Below are 18,320 nucleotides of genomic sequence, written 5' to 3' on the forward strand. Positions count from 1 at the left end.
ACTACTCCTAGCTCCAGAATGAACTTCTTCATCCAAACGGCTTCCTTTGCTGCATCTGCCGCAGCAATGTACTCAGCTTCTGCTGTAGAATCAGCAACAGTGCTTTGCTTTGAACTTTTCCAGCTCACTGCCCCTCCATTTAGACAAAAGATGAAACCAGATTGGGATCGGAAATCATCTTTGTCAGTTTGGAAGCTCGCATCTGTGTAACCCTCAACAATTAACTTACTTTCACCTCCATACACTAAGAAATTATCCTTAGTCCTTCTCAAGTACTTTAGGATATTCTTAGCTGCACTCCAGTGTGCGTCACCTGGATTTGATTGGAATCTGCTACACATGCTCAAGGCATATGAAACATCTGGGCGAGTACAAATCATGGAGTACATAATGGACCCTATAGCTGACGCATAAGGAACATTACTCATTCGCTTAATCTCATCAGGCCAGAAGGACACTGAGTCTTGCTAAGCGACACCCATGTTGCATGGGTAGGAAGCCTCTCTTAGAGTTTTCCATGTTGAACTTAGTGACGATCTTATCTATATAAGTTCGTTGGCTAAGTCCGATCATCCTCTTAGACCTATCCCTATAGATCTTGATCCCCAAAATGTACTAAGTTTCCAAGGTCTTTCATAGAAAAAAACTTTTAACCATTCCTTGACTGACTCAAGCATGGGAATGTCATTTCCTATGAGAAGTTGTCATCTACATACAATACCAAGAAGACTATGTTACTCCCACTTTCCTTCTTGTAAACACAAGATTCTTCTCCGTTTTTGAGAAAACCAAAGTGTTTGATTGCCTCATCAAAACGAAGATTCCATCTCGGGATGCTTGCTTCAATCCATAAATGGATTTTTGAAGCTTACATACGCTCCTAGGATTTTCTGGATCCACAAAACCTCCGGCTGTGTCATATACACATCCTCTTTCAAGAACCCATTCAAGAAAGCGGTTTTGACATCCATTTGCCAAATCTCGTAATCATAAAAGGCGGCGATCGCTAGGAGTATCCGAACGGATTTAAGCATGGCTACCGGTGAAAAGGTTTCGTCATAGTCTATACCATGAACTTGCTTGAACCCTTTTGCAACCAACCTTGCTTTGTAAACCTGAATATTACCATCCTTGTCTGTTTTCACTTTGAAAACCCATTTGCAACCAATAGGTGTAACCCCATGGGTAAATCTACCAAGTCCCATACTTGATTTTCAGACATGGATGCCATTTCGGACCTCATGGCTTCAAGCCATTTTTCGGAGTCTTCACTCATCAAAGCTTGCTTGTAAGTAGTAGGTTCCTCAAATTCTAAAATCATTATCTCAGAATTTTCGGTTAACAAGAAATCAACAAACCTCTTGGTTGGTATTCTTGTTCTACTAGACTTACGAGGGGCTGCAACAGGAGAAATTTTCTTCTCAACAATTTGAGAATTTTCGCACGAATTAGATTCGAGTGGGACAGTAGGAGGTTCGTGTACGGGATGCACGTCCTCCAACACTTGGTCAGTTATGGGAGAAGATTCCTCCAAAGGAGGAACTACTTCAAGCCCAACATCTGGCTCTTGTGTCGTTGTCTCTAACATAGGATGAACTATGTCCATTTGTTGCTCTTCTCGAACTTCTTCGAGAAATACATTACTCCCACTTGCCTTTTTGGAAATAAAATCTTTTTCCAAAAAGACACCACGACGAGCAACAAACACTTTGCCCTCAGTCGATTGTAGAAGTAATAGCCCTTGGTTTCCTTGGGATAACCCACAAAGAAACACTTATCTGATTTAGGGGCGAGTTTATCTGAAAGTAAACGCTTTACATAAACCTCACATCCCCAAATACGTAGAAAAGACAAGTTTGGAACTTTTCCACTCCATATCTCATATGGTGTCTTTCTACTGCCTTTGATGGAGTTCTATTAAGTGTGAAAGTAGCAGTTTCGAGAGCATATCCCAGAAGGATATTGGAAGATCAGCAAAACTCATCATAGACCGAACCATATCAAGTAGAGTTCAGTTCCTCCTTTCGAACACCATTCAACTGAGGTGTTCCAGGCGGAGTGATTGTGAAAGAATTCCACAACTCTTCAAGTGATCACTAAACTCTTGGCTCAAATATTCACCACCACGATCGGATCGCAGTGCTTTATTGTTTTGCCAAGCTGGTTTTGGACTTCATTCTGGAATTCTTTGAACTTTTCAAATGATTCCGACTTATGCTTCATTAAATAGACATATCCATATCTACTTAAATCGTCCGTAAAAGTAATGAAGTATCCAAACCCTCCCCTAGCTTTTGTGCTCATTGGTCCACATACATCAGTATGTATTAGGCCCAATAGATCACTGGCCCTTTCACCCTTTCCAGTAAAAGGTGACTTTGTCATTTTACCCATTAAACATGATTCACACACATCAAATGGCTCAAAGTCAAAGATGTTAGAAGTCCATCTTTATGAACTTCTGAATGCGTTTCGCGTTTATGTGTCCTAAACGACAATGCCATAAGTAAGTAGGATTAGTATCGCTTGATCTATGTTTTTTGTCTATGTAATCTAAGAAAAAACCATTAGACCTTTAGCAGTGGCATAAAACATTGAATTCAAATAAACAGAGAAACAACCTTTCTCAATTGTAAATGAAAACCCTTCATTATCCAAAACAGGAATAGAAATAATGTTTTTGGTAATAGCAGGAACATAATAACAATTATTAAGCTCTAATATTAATCCAGAAGGCAAAGGTAGACTATAAGTCCCAACTGCAACGGCGCAACTCTTGCACCATTTCCAACTCGCAGTTCCACCTCTCCTTTAGCCAAGGTTCTACTCCTTCTTAGTCCCTGCACATTCGAAGTAATGTGAGAAACACAACCGGTATCAAATACCCAAGAAGTAGAGGTTGCTAAATTAATGTCAATGACATAGATACCTGAAGAAGAAGCCCCAGACTTCTTATCCTTCAAGTACTTTGGGCAGTTACGCTTCCAATGACCTATTTGATCACAATAGAAGCACTTGGCATTTGCGGCCACCTTTGGCTTTGCCTTTGCCTGTGGCTTAACAGAGTCTTAGTGGCAACTTGCTTGCCCTTATCTTGCTTTTTCTTGCCAGCCCATTCCTTCTTAAAACCCTTTCCTTTTAACCATAAGAACTTCCTTCTTAGGTAAAGTGATGTTTTCTCGGCAGTCATGAGCATCCCATGTAACTCAGCAAGGGTTTTCGACACCCCATTCATATTGAAATTCAATCGAAACGTATTGAACCCCTCATGAAGTGAGTGCAGAATGATGTCAGTAGCCAACTCTTGGCTATAAGGAAAACCCCAACCTCTCCATGGCCGAAATAACCAATCATTTCGAAGACATGAGTGGCGACCGGCTTGCCTTCAACTAACGACACTCAAGAATAGCCTTGTGAGTTTCATACCTCTCTATCCGAGCTTGTTGTTGAAACATGGTTTTCAACTGTCGGATAATGCTATAGGCATCCAAGCTTGCAAACCTCTTTTGAAGGCTTGGTTCCATAGCCGCTAGCATAAGGCAAGTAACAATTACTGACCTTTCTGCAACGGCCTTATGGGCCTCTTTTCAGCATCAGTAGAGGTAGTAGTTAAAACTGGATCGGGGTTTCAAGAACATCCTCTCGACCTTCGGACCTAAGAACAATTCTTAGATTCCTTTCCCAATCAAGGAAGTTGTTCCCGTTCAATTTATCCTTCTCAAGATGAACGTAAGTTAAAAGGTGAATTATTGTTGTTACCAGACATGATATCTACATAGAAGATGCAAAAGTAATAAGTATGTTTATCATAATAGCTTTTAACAAATTTTAAACACTTTAAAATAAAAGCTATGCACTTGACCAATTTTAGTCCCTTTTGAATCAAGTGGTTCTAAGATCCTATCAAACATGATTTATAAGTGGACTTTGGCCTCAACTTAAAACCAAGTTTAAAAGGTAAGTAAACTCCTTTACTAATTACAACAATTGTAACTCTTAGTTAATGGGTGATTGCTAAGGTGATTACGCTCCCAGGTAAGGAAGTTACCCACAACGTTGGAGAGAGGCTTCCCTAGACAGAGCATGTCACCCAAACACAAAACCCATAAACTTTGCTACAAAATCCAAAACCGTTTTGATAATTTTGTTGGGCCAAACCAAACTAAACTTGCAAATTTCGAAAATTTACTTACTTAGCCCAAGATTGAAAGTAACACTCTGCTTTGGCAGAACCTATTACTAACGATCAAGTTTTAGTAGGTGTTTATTTGGAATAGCAAAAACCCAATATTTTATTTAAGGGACCTAAGTAAATTATTATGTTGATTTAATTACTAGTGAACATTTAAATAATTAAATCACAAGCATAATAAACTTAGAAAGCATTTAAAAGCAATATTTAAATGCATAAAATAAAATGTAACCTAGTATGGCCCCTAAACCTAAAGACTACTCTTTAAGGCTCCCTTGTTGAATCACCATGGATCTCCATCCTTGTGCTTCATAGGATAAGATTGAATCACCATTCTTCTTATTACTACTTGAATAAATATTTTTGAAATTATAAACTAAAATATTACAAAAATACCAACGATGCGTAGATCGTATTTAGATTACAAAAATACATTAACGATACGCAGATCGTATTTTCTATCCAAGTTTTGGGCCATACTAGTCACCGCATGCATTCATAATATCATATATATAAAACATGCATTTTAATCAACTATTAAAAATAAATTATCATGTTTTAACAACTTTAAAACATAATAATACCATGAAGATTTAATCACACATTAAATCCTATGGTTGGTACCTTAAGACAAAATTTAATCATATTAGAATTTCGTCTCACAAAGGCTTTAAAATATTAATCTAACAAATTTAATCATATTAAACTTAAAGAAAAATTAAAGCAATTGTAGGCACCACATATAATTTAATCATATTAAAAAAAAACTTAACATGATGACTAACCACATAAATAGGCATGGAAGAATTAATCAACTATTAATACTAACAACCTAACATGTAATTAACATCATAAAAAAAAAAGTTACTATCTCCTTAGTAACCCCCTTCAAAATTAACTAGTCAATTATCACACATAATTAACTAATAAAATTAAAGTTTATTATTTTAATTCAATTATGACTTAAATATGAACTTAATCACCATTAATTAATTAATTTGCAATATTGGAATATATACTAAAAAAAAAAGAGAAACAGAGCTGCCAAGGCAGCAGTATGCACTGCCACCCCAGCGCCGGCCCACCACCGTGACCACCAACAACGACCGCGCGCAACAGGTCCGGTCACCACCGGCGGTGCTGGCGGCCACGACACTGCGCGGGCAACAGCAATGCCCAGTCGCAAGAAGCAACCCGCGCGCCACCGCCACGCCGGCCACAGTCCGGCGGCGCCTCAGCCACCACGCCGGGGGACTTCCGACGGTCGGTGGTCCTCCCATTTTCCACTCAATGATCAACAACCCTTATGCATAATTGAATGGAACTTCACAACAATTGTTTTGGGGAAAAAGTTAGGGTTCATATCAATGTTGTTTAACAAAAGCAAAAAAAAAAAAAAAAAAAAAAACTAATACACAAAATCTGATATTTTGTGATGTGAGTTTTGAATTTGAGTATAATATATATAATTAGATATACATAAAATCCATTTTTTATGTTTCCAATCAATTAATATCATAATATTAATAATGCAAATAAACTCATATATAAAGCCCTCTTTTAATTGAATTAAAAAATAAAATAAAACATGCATCAACATGGTCATATTAATTTATGCAATAGGCTAACTTATACCACTGTAAGAACTTAGATGCATAATGCGGAAAACCAAGTATCATATACTTGAACATCTATCCCGAGATCATTTAACATGAATCAAATAATATATATAACATTATATACCTTTGATGCGTGAATCCTCAAATGTACTAATTAACTTCTAAGTGAGATCTTATGAGAACGTCAAGTATCGTTCCTCTAGTATTGGTCCACGAACAACACTTGGATCACCACTTATGCTAGTACGGAAGAGAGAAAAACACTCTATTACTTTTAGAGGTGAAAGCCGAAAATGGGTGTGAAGAAAACTAAGAGAAAAATCAGATTTTTCTCACTAGAAGATGATGTAAAAGATACTCACTATATGTATCTCCTAATACTAGTATGTAGGAGAGGTTACAAGTGAGACTTCATGAGGTTTTATTGGCTTGATAGTGTCATACATTATGAGCCTAATAAACTCATAAGTTACATGTCTTTCCACCCATCATAAAACCGTCCAACCCATTTCACAAATTGATTTGGGTAATATCCAAGTGTCATTACTTGTGTGACCTCATAGGACTCAATAATACTAGTAGTTGGCCCAATCATATTAGTCCAACAAATCACAAATAGCTTCTAGCACAACGTTGTGATCACCTAATATTATTGAATATATTATCTCCATAATTTATCCTAATATTATTTAGTTTATTACACTTGATCGAGGACAAAATCCTTCACTGCCACCACCCCACCACCACCTACCTTCCCACTACCACCTAACCTCCCACTACCACCGTCGACCTCCACACCATCGCTTAACGTCCTCCAACACAGCCACCACTGCGTCGATTTTTTTTTTATATTGGCGAACGTCCGGCCAGGACGTTCGCGCCATGGGGCGAACGTCCTGGTCGGACGATCGCCCCATGGGCATAACATCCTAGCCAGATGTTCGCGAGTATAAAAAAAATTTGACGCGGTGGTTGTGTGCAACGTAATGCGAAGGTGGTGGTGGTGTGCGACGTTACGCGAAGTGGAGGTGAGGGCGATGGTGGTGGTGGTACGTAAATAGTGAAGGAGAGAGAGGGGTAATTTCAATGGAGGTGAGAGTGGTGGAGTGAGATGCGTGGGTGGTGGTGGAAGCCAGGAGGTGAGGGAGATGGTGGTGGTGGTGGACTGGTGGTGGCGGCAGCCAGGCAGGCAGGAGGTGAGGGGGATGGTGTTGATTTGAGAAAAAAATGAGGAAGGTTATAAATGGAATTTCAATGTTTTTTTGGGCGATTTTAAGTAATTGTTGGGCGATGTATAGAAGTTGAGAGGTTTTTTCGGCCAAAGGAAAGATAAAGGAAGCCATATAAACTGAACCCTTTTCCGACCAAAGTTATCATCCATCTTCTTATTTGGCAAGATTGTTGGTGGTGAAAATTATAGTTCAGAGGCAAAACATTAACCTCCCTTTTCGTCACCGGCCAGATTTCTGAGGCAAAAAAATAACATCCCTCTTATTCTCAGGAGAGATTGTTGGTGGTCAAGTTCAGAGCCAAAAATATCATTTCATCCATAAATCATGATAATTTTATTTTTTTAGTTATTGAAATTGAGTAAAGTTGCATGACGTTAAAATTAAATTCTCGATTGAACTATATACTAGATAATGATTAGTACTCCAATGGTTTCGTTAAAAGCGTGAATGACCAATTTTTATATATTGATGAGGAATGATTATTTTCGTATTTCGATGGTATTTGTGATCCTGACAATTGAGAATGAGATTTCTTAGCTGATGTTTTTAGAAATGAAAGTTTATGTTCTAAGGATAATTGTGGACAATTATTTTACAATTTCTTTTAGAAAAATAGAACTCATATTCAAGCCTCGCGTCCACGTCAGTGCAAGATATTTAAGATATTTAAGTTGGACTAATTTAATGTGTTTAATGTATATATAACCATAAAAATTTTATTTATAACTTTTTGTTACTAATTAAACAATTAACTTCTATACATAACTTATTTCTATATACGTCCTTTGTTTTTTATCCTTCTCACTTTTCTGTGCGCGTTTCTCAAATCACATCTTGAACTTAAATATCTTTCATTATATATTACTAAAAATTATAACAATTGTATATTAATAAAGTACTGAATGAGATGAATTAAACACGATCGCATACATGACTATATTTTTACTTATAAATTGAGAAGATTCTATATAAGTATGATTAGTATCAATATTTCAAGTGAGAAAGCTAAAAAAAAGAGAGTATGTCTTTATTATAGATTATTAATTTTATTTTCAAAAAATGTACGTCACCAATTATACATACAATTTAGGTGAATCGTTTGAAATTGATCAACGTCATTATTATGAAGTTTTGTTACAGGGTTGAGACTCATTGAATTCATAAATATAGTATTATTATTTTCATTCATATTTATATACAATTAGTTAAATCCAAATAATTTGATCAAATAGTTTTCGTTCGTTTTTGATAAATTGTTTTTTCACATTGGACAATGAGTGATCATCAAATCTAAATAATATTTTTAAGAGGGTGAGACTAATTATATTGAATAAGTTCAATCTTATAGTTCTTGTCCATATTCATATACAGTTATTCGAGACATAACACTATTGATTTCACATCGAACAAGAGTGATCAATCTCGGATCTAATGATTTTTTTTTTTTTGGAGGGTGAAACTCATTGAACTCAATAAATGTAGTGCTATGATTATAAGAATCTTTTTTCTATTATATATCCGTAAAATATTTTAAAAATATATATTGAGAGTAACCTACCAACAATTAAGATGATGATATTTATGTTTACAAAATCCTCCCTCCGTTCATATATAGTGTTTACTTCTTTTTTCAAAGGAATTATGGAGAACAAAGGGAGTAGTACGATTCTCCAAAAAAACAAACTTTTAATGAAATATTTTTTTGATGCTTTTTTCTTGGAAGTGCTTCTTTAGTTTCGTTTTCCTTACAAAAATCAAAAAGCAAAAAATGTTTCTAGGAATGGTGCAAAGTAATTGTAGGGGTATTTTGGATAGTTTCTGTAGAAAATGAGGATAATTTAGTCTAAAAAATTGAAAGAAAAGTAAATAGACGCAATATTTTGGGACACTCAAAAAGAAATGTAAGTACTATATTATGAGACGGAGGAAGTAGTAATTAGATACGATCAAAGTTGGTATCCAAAAAGTGTAAAAAGTTAATATGATGTATCTTTTTAAAATCGGAGGAAACTCGAGGTGATTAAAAATCATGTGACCTATGTAATCCCCCGTAAATTTATAAATTTAAAAAATATATTTTAGTTTTAAAAAAATTATTTACTTAAAAGGTTGACTATTTTAATAGTTAAAGGTATTATTTTAAGAATTTAAGAAAGTTAAAATATTTTGTTAAAGCATGCTTTGAAAAATATTTAAAATACTATATGAATCTGAAAAAGAATTTAAATGAGCTTAAGGAACCCAAATACTAATTGGACTAGGAAAAGGGGCTTCTAGTGATGTTAGAAGTTTTATTCATCAATCCTATTTATCTTTTAACTCTACTTAAAACCCAATTGCCTTTTTCGTAAGTCGAAAAGGAAAACATACCTATAAATACCTTGAACCCAAATATTTTACCCACACAAATTTTCTCTCTTCTCCCTCTCTCACTCAAAGAACCAACCACGCTTTTCCTTCTCCAACAATATCACAATCAACCATTAATCCATACATAATACACCAATCATATATCAAAATGTAAATAGGACAATTCCAATTCAAATAAAAAGTTGACTGGGTTAGTACCTCATGTAATAAAGGATGAGAAGAAGCAGAACACAACAACACCACCACCACTAGCGGCACACAGGCTACAGCACGGTGGCAACCCCACCACCCACGAACAAAAGTAGAACAACAACAACAGGGGAAGGAAAACCACGACAACATAACCAAAGGAGAAGAGAAAGAAGACAACCACGATAGCAACGACGATATATATCGGCAAGGTAGCACCGACAGATCAGCGGTACATCACTGTGAGTGAACAGCAAGAACACACTAGTAGAATAAATGCTTATTGATGCGGTCATAAAGTGGCCTATTGCGGCGGTTTTGGCCGCGCAACAATTAAGGGGGCAGCAATAGGTCATAAATATATTGTTGCGGTTTTAAACCGCAACAATATTTGAACATATTGCTGCGGTTTCTATGTAAAACAACAGCAATAATTTCTTTTTTTAATATTAAATATATAAGTTTATTGTTGCGGTTTCTTCCCAAAACCGCAGCAATAAATGCCTAGCAGGTAAATTTTTTTTTTTTTTTATTACTCAAAATGTAAATTTTTTATAGTTATGGTACATTATAATATAAACATAGCTACATCAATCTACTGCATGCTAAACAAATTCATATCAAAATCAAAATTACAAATTCATGAACTCTAACATAAAATTCATTCCAAAAAATAAAAAACATCTGCCATAATGGTTGGCCCAGTAGATAGCCTCGTTTAATTACAAAAAATATATTAAAAAAGTAAGAAATTAAAAATCAAAGAAATCCTAAACAAACAGATATAAGAAAAGGAAAAAAACGAAAAAAAAAACAGAAAACGAACAAAGAGGATCGAACCTCATCATTGATAACAAAATAAAAAACGACGAGAAAAAAAAAAACGAAAAGAAATTCAGCTTTTTATATGGTACTCCCTCTGGTTTTTTTTTATTGTTCTCACTTAGGATCTTGACACTATTCATACTTAGAGAGAATCTTCTCAATTTTTTTCAATTTATAAGAAAAAATACAGTCATGTGGGATCTTGTTTGATTCGTCTCAATTAGTACATTATTAATATTCAATCGTTATAATTTTTACTAATATATGATGAAAGATATTTAAGTTCAAAAATGTGCATTGGAAGATGTGTAAATGGAAAGTGAGAAAGATAAAAAAAAACAGAGGGAGTACAGTGAACGACGAGAAAAACAAAAGAAATTGAGATCTGGATCGAACGGCGGAGTAGAGGAGGCACGAACACTCTGGTCGAGGCCGGTGGACTTGACGGCTTCGTTGCGTCGCTGCATTCGTAGGCTGACGGGAGCAGTCGACGCTGGTGGACGACAAAGATCGCGTCGCTTCGTTCGAGGTTGACGGGAGCAGTGGAGTTCGGTGGAAACGCCGGTGAAGGTTGAGGGAGAACGTGTCGTTCCACTCGAAGGGAGCAGTGGAGTCCAGTGGGGAGTCCGGTGGAAACGCCGGTGAAGGTTGAGAGAGATGAGAGATGAGAGATGAGAGAAAAGAGAAGTTGAGAGAGAGAAGAGAGGTTGAGAGAAATGAGAGAAAACAGAAAAGAGACGTTGAGAGAGAGAAGAGCGAGAGGTTGAGAGAGAGGGGGTTGAGAGAATGGAAGGGAAATGGCTGTTGTGAGAATTGACAGAATGAGAAGGGAAAAACCGTAACACACGTTTTTATATTTTTTTTCTATAATATTGCTGCGGTTTTTACCAAGAACCGTAGCAATATATAAATATATATTATTTTTTAATATTATTTTAATATATTGCTGCAGTTCTTGACAGGTAGAAGTGAACATTTTGGCCCGGCCCGCGAGCCCGGCCCACTTTTTGGCCGGGTTTTGGGCAGAATTTTTTTTGTCTTTGGGCGGGCTTTGGGCAAGCCAAAAACGACTTTTTAGTCTATTTTTGGCCCAGTCCGTTTTGGCCCGCAAAAGCCCGCTAATTTAGGCCCGAAATAGCGGGCTTTGGACACAAAAATTCGGCCAAATTTTCTGGCCAACTTAGCAGCGAATGATTATAATTCTTCACAAGTAGCACAGTTGAGCATGAAGATGGACTCACTGAAATCTTCGCAGTCTAGTACTCCTCCCATGAGTATTAATGCGATGTCTTCCATGGCTACTATTACCTCCTCCTTTTGTGAAGTGTGTGGTGTTCAAGGCCACTTTGGTCATGATTGTTGCTAGAGTCAACCTAATCCGAATCAGATGGAGCATGCAAATGCTTTTCATCAGAGACCACACAACCCCTACTCTAACACTTACAACCCAGGTAGGAGAGATCACCCCAATTTTTCCTACAAGAACAAAAATGTTCAGAATCCTCAACCTCCACCACATCAAAACACGCTACAACATGCTGCTAGACAACCGTATTATCAAGGGCTCCTCAGAACCCCCTCCTAGTTTCAATAGGCCTTCACACCAAGGCTATCAGCAGCAAGCTCCTCATAATACCAGCTCTCAAGAGCCTACTATGTCTGATCTAATGAAAATGATGGTTTTCATGCAGAAAAATCATGAGGAGAGCATCAAGGAGCTGAAGAACACCACCAAACATTTGGAGACTCAACTTGCTCAGGGGGCTGGAAATAATGCACAGAGGCAACCAGGTCATCTGATGGGGCAACCAATTCCTAAAGAGACTGCTAATGATGTCACTCTTCGAAGAGGTACATAATATGATACCCCACCTATGGCTACTGATGATTCCGTACCTGCAGTTCAGAATGATGTTGTGGATGACAATGAAGGTGAAGATAGCTCCAGAACTGAAGTTGAGCGCGTGAAAGTGGATGATGCAGAGAAACACAAGGGGAAGGTTACTAATTCTCCTACTCCACCACTACCTTTCCCCCATAGGATGCAAAAATCAAAGGTCGATCAACAACTTGGTAAATTTATGTATATGGTCAAAAATCTTGAGGTAACGGTTCCTTTAACTAATTTAATTTCTCAAGTACTTGTGTATGCCAAGTTTATGAAAGATATGATCACTAAAAAGAGGGATTATAGGGTTGCTTTAACTGAAGAATGCAGTGTTGTTCTGCAAAATAAAATTCCACCAAAACTAAAAGATCCTGGTAGTTTTTCCATCCCTTGTCATGTGGGTGCTTTGTTCATAGATAAGGTTTTGTGTGATCTAGGTTCTAGTGTATCTGTTATGCCTTTATCTATCTGTGATAAACTGAACTTGGGTGCTTTAAAGTGCACACAGATTACTTTGCAGATGGTTGATCGATCTGTGAAGTATCCTTTGGGTGTTTTAGAGGATGTCCCTGTTAGAGTTGGAAAATTCTATATTCCTGTGGATTTTGTAGTACTTGATAGAAGAAGATAGTCAAATTCCCATTATTTTGGGTAGACCTTTTCTATGTACTGCTGGTGCTGTTATTGATGTAAAATCTGGCTCTCTGACTTTGAGTGTTGGTGATGATACTATTAATTTTAAGTTAACCAATACTATTAAGTCTCATATGCTTGAGCACACATGTTGCATGATTGACATACTCGATGAGATCTCTAGAGTTAGTTTTTCACAATTTCTGTCAGATGAATTATTGGAAACAAATCTTGATGTGAATGATGACCATGACATTGATACGGTAGCAGATTGTAAGGTAATGGAGACTATTTGCTCTACTTCCGAACCACAGGTAAAGAAGTTAGAACTTAAACCTTTACCTTTTCACCTCAAATATGCATTTCTTGATGATGTTGAGGAATGTCCTGTGATTGTCAGTACTAAACTCACAGATAGCCAGCTTTCACAACTTCTTACAGTGCTTCGCATGCACAAGAAGGCTATTGGGTATAGTATTGATGATCTAAAGGCCATTAGTCTTGATTTTTGCATACATAGGATTAACTTGGAGGAAAATCACCGCCCTTGCATACAACCTCAAAGACGTTTGAATCCTAATATGCAAGAGGTTGTGAAAAAGGAAATTATGAAACTACTTGATGCGAGCATCATCTATCCCATCTCAGATTCTAAGTGGGTGAACTAATTCCTACTCGTACTGTTACAGGTTGGCGGATGTGTATTGATTATCGCAGATTAAACACCGCCACTCTGAAATATCATTTTCCTCTCCCTCTTATTGATCAGATGTTAGAAATTTAGCAAAACATAACTTTTACTGTTATTTGGATGGATATTCAGGTTTCTTTCAGATTCCCATTCACCAAGCCGATCAGGAGAAGACGACGTTCACTTGTCCCTATGACACTTGTGGATATTGCAGAATGCCATTTGGTTTGTGCAACGCCCCTGCCACATTTCAGAGATGTATGATGGCCATTTTTTCTGATTTCATCGAGAATATCAGGGAGGTATTTATGGATGATTTTAGTGTTTATGGTTCTGACTTTGATGTGTGTTTGCATAATCTCTCTAAAATTCTGAAACGTTGTTATGAGGTTAATATGGTTCTTAATTGGGAAAAGTGTCATTTCATGGTGAATGACGGAGTGGTACTTGGACACCTCATATCTGAGCGTGGCATCCAGGTGGACAGAGCAAAAATTGAGGTGATTGAGAAACTCCCTCCTCCTGTGAATGTCAAGGGAGTGAGGAGTTTTCTGGATCATGCGGATTTTTATCGCAGATTTATAAAAGACTTTTCAAAAATTGCGAAACCCCTTACTCAATTATTGCTCAAGGATGCCACTTTTGATTTTACTGATGCGTGTGTGGAGTCTTTTGACAGGATTAAGGAAGCATTGATCACTGCCCCTATCATACAACCCCCTAGACTGGAGTCTCCCTTTCGAGATCATGTGTGATGCTAGTGATTATGCAGTTGGTCCTGTGCTTGGTCAATGGAAAAACAAAGTCCTCCATGCCATCTACTATGCCAGCAAGACCTTAGATGAAGCCCAGGTCAACTATGCTACTACAGAGAAAGAGTTGTTGGCCATTATTTATGCTCTTAACAAGTTTCGGACCTACCTCATAGGTTCGAAAGTGATTATCCATACTGACCATGCTGCGCTTAAGTATCTCTTGGCCAAGAAAGAGGCCAAACCACGACTTATGCGATGGATACTCTTACTACAAAAGATTGATTTGGAGATCCGTGACAAGTGGGGTGCTGAGAATGTAGTTGCAGATCATCTCTCCCGGTTGAGGTTTGAGTCAAGTGCTGATGGTCCCATAGATGATGCTTTTCCAGATGACCATCTTTTTGCTGTGTCTACTCAATCTCCATGGTATGCTGACTTTACTAACTATTGTGTTAGTGGTTCTCATCCTCCTGATTTGACTTACCAACAACGCAAGAAGTTTTATCATGATGCCAAGCATTATTTTTGGGACGACCCACTCTTATACAAGAAGTGTTCAGATGGCTTGTTCCGACGATGTATAGCTGATTGGGAGATAGTTGGCATTCTCCAACATTGTCATAGTATGCCTTGTAGTGGACATCTTGGCTTACAAGCTACAGCTTATAGAGTTCTCTAGAGTGGTGTTTATTGGCCTACCATTTTCAAAGTTGCTCGTGTTTTTTGTCTTTCTTGTAATGAATGTCAACGAACATGTAATATTTCAAAGAGAGACAGGAGATGCCAATAGAGGAATTTTGGAGATTGAACCATTTGATGTATGGGGCATTGATTTCATGGGACCTTTTCCTTCTTCTTGGGGAAACAGGTATATATTGGTTGCTGTGGATTATGTGACTAAGTGGGTTGAAGCTGTGGCTTCCATTACCAATGATTCTAAGGTAGTCATGAAGCTCTTCAAGAAGGTTATTTTTCCTCGATTCGGAGTCCCTAGAGTCTTGATCAGTGATGGGGTCTCACTTTCATCAGAGAACCTTCAAAGCTTTACTGAAGAACTATGGAGTCATTCATAAAGTTGGTTTAGCTTATCATCCCCATACTAGTGGTCAAGTTGAAGTCTCCAATCGTCAAATTAAGCGCATCTTGGGGAAGGTAGTCAACAGGTCAAGGAAGGATTGGTCACAAAAATTGGATGACACTCTGTGGGCTCTGCGAACTGCTTTTAAGACACCTCTAGGAACCACCCCATATCGATTAGTCTATGGCAAAGCTTGTCATTTACCAGTTGAAATGGAGTATCTCTCAGCTTGGCAGTAAAGAAATTAACTGGATTTGAGGTCGGGGAAGCAAGACTTCTTCAATGAATGAGTTAGATGAGCTTCGACTGGAAGCATATGAAAACCACACAACTTTACAAGGAGCAAACAAGAGATTTCATACAGAGATTGTGAAGCGGAGTTTCATGTTTGACAAAGTTCTATTATACAACTCTAGACTGCGGCTTTTCCTGGAAAGCTTAAGTCAAAATGGTCTGGACCTTTGTTTGTCACTGACGTGAAAGACATGGAGCTATTGAAGTGGCCAATGCAGCTGGACGAAGTTTAAAGTGAATGGGCAGCGTCTGAACTGTACCATGAGGGAGCCTTCATCGGCCAAGTAGAGGTTATGTACCTAGACACTCCCGGATTTTGAGAAGAGGTACTACGGTCGTGCGAGACCATCTAAACCAGCGCTTTGCGGGAGGCAACCCGTCTTTTCTTTTCTTCTTTGTTAGTTTAGATTATTTCATTATGATTTTTATTTTTTTAGAGTGGTGAGGGACAGTGTACTAATATTTGGACGAGTTTAGTGTGTGCAGGAGGCAAATCTCATGGCATGGAAAAATTTTCAAGGCAAAATAACGTAAAATGAAACCGCCCGGTCGACCAGGAGAGTTCGCCCGACCGAGAGCGCAAGCGCTCCTAAGCAGAATGGAAAAAAAGAGAAACAAAAAAGTAACGCATTTTTCGCCCGGTCAACCAGGAGAAGCCGCCCGACCGGGCGCGCAAGCGTATTTGGGGGTTTTGGTGCCCGGTCAACCTGGTGAAACAAGCTGAGAGAATTTGGAAATCGCCCGACCGGGCGAATTTCCTTCCCATGCGAACCAACGTTGAGAAAGAAACAGCAACAAATAATTTTCGCCTAGTCGACTGGGCGGGTCGGCCCGACCGGGCGGATACCCCGACGGAAATTTTTGAGCCTTCAATTTCTCTCCTCCTTCTTTCTTTTCATATTCTCTCATACCTTCATCTTCTCCAAACTCTTGTTTTATCTCTCCACTACCTCCATACCCACTCTTTCTCTTACCTTTCTTCCCTCACCAATTTCATCTCCTCCTTCATATTTTCTTCACCCTTCTTCTTTTTCTTCATCTTTCTCACAAAAAAATAAAAAAAAATTCATCTTTTCTCCCTCTCACTTCAATTCACCTTCTCACCCAAGTTCACCAAGTTAAGACCAAGCAAAAGGAGGCAAAGCTCACGAGGGGAATCAAGCCATCACATTCCGTCGGATTCAACCTTCCCTGAGGTAATTTTTAAATCTCTAGAGAAAAAAGAAAAATTTCAAAAGTTGAAATTCCGCAATATAATTCCCACTCGTTTTGTTGATTCACAATCTTTGCATACCTTGGGTATATTTGCTGATACTAAGACTTTATTTGGGAAATTGGGTTTAGGAACTATGTTTGGCATGTTCTTTTGGACCTTTAGGCACCTCACCCTTGAATTTCTGAGTTCTCTAGAAGTAGGGAACAAAAATCAGGTTCTTCGTTTTCGCCTCATTGAGGATCGACAACTTACACTAGGCCAATTAGCTGCTATTTTTGGCCTATCCCTCACTGGGGAACATCGCCAACCTCCCGACCTTCGCATAAACACATTGTGGGCAGCCTTTACGGGTGGAGATGAAGTCAACACCCAACACATGTCTGCTGACCATTTGCACTTTCCCAGTCTTCGCTACTTGCAGCGATTTTTGGGATGCAAACTTTTTGGGTGTGCTGAGTCCCACTCCTATCAAAAACAGAAGATTTTTCTGATGGGGAGTTATTTGTTTCCCGCGTTCGACTATGCTTTGTGCCTGCCTTACTTATTGGTCTCCTAGCTCAAACGGACTGCAACTAGTTTGCTTGTCACATTTGAAGATGGTAGTGTTCGGAGACAACCTATTGTTTTAGGTGGCCTTATTACTGCTATAATTGTTCATTTTGGTTATGTGCCTAACATCAACAATGCAGTAGCTGGCCCTGCAGAGATTGGCATCGATTTTATGATCAATGCCAAGTGGATAACTGCCCAATCAGCCAATAAGTTTAGGTGGTACATTGCCAAGAAGGAGTCCATCCTTCTTCCTGACCGTGCCCAGACCCGCCTTGAGCCTGGTGTAGGTTCATAACTACTTCCTTTGCGGGGTCAGGATCCCATTGCTAAACGACCTTTGAGGACCTACCATAGGCAGTCCGCGGGGGAAGCCTCTTCCTCCGCTCCTATAGACCCTATGATGGCCGCCGTTACCCGCATTAAGCAGGGACAACAATCCCTTACCTCACAGGTGGGCCGTCTTGAGCTCGGTCAGGCCACGCACTCTACCCCATCTACCATGACTTCTATCACCAGGGGCTTATTGCCCATGATGCTACCCATCCGTCTTGGTATACGCCACACGTGACCCCACTGACCATGTGGCGGAGGGTACTTTTGGCAATGCTGTTTTTGGTGCTGCAGGTACTTCTGGTAGCGGTTTTACTAATGAGATGTCAGATGACGAGACGTGAGTCCTCTCTTTCTTTGTCGAGTTCAGCTTCGGGGGAGATTTGCTGTAAGTACACCCCCTCCCTTTACTGCTTTTTAGTGTAGTTAGTTTAGTTAGTCTGATTTTTATAGTTT

This window comes from Beta vulgaris, chromosome 5 (assembly GCF_026745355.1).
Source record: "Beta vulgaris subsp. vulgaris cultivar EL10 chromosome 5, EL10.2, whole genome shotgun sequence".
NCBI classification, from domain to species: Eukaryota; Viridiplantae; Streptophyta; class Magnoliopsida; order Caryophyllales; family Amaranthaceae; genus Beta; species Beta vulgaris.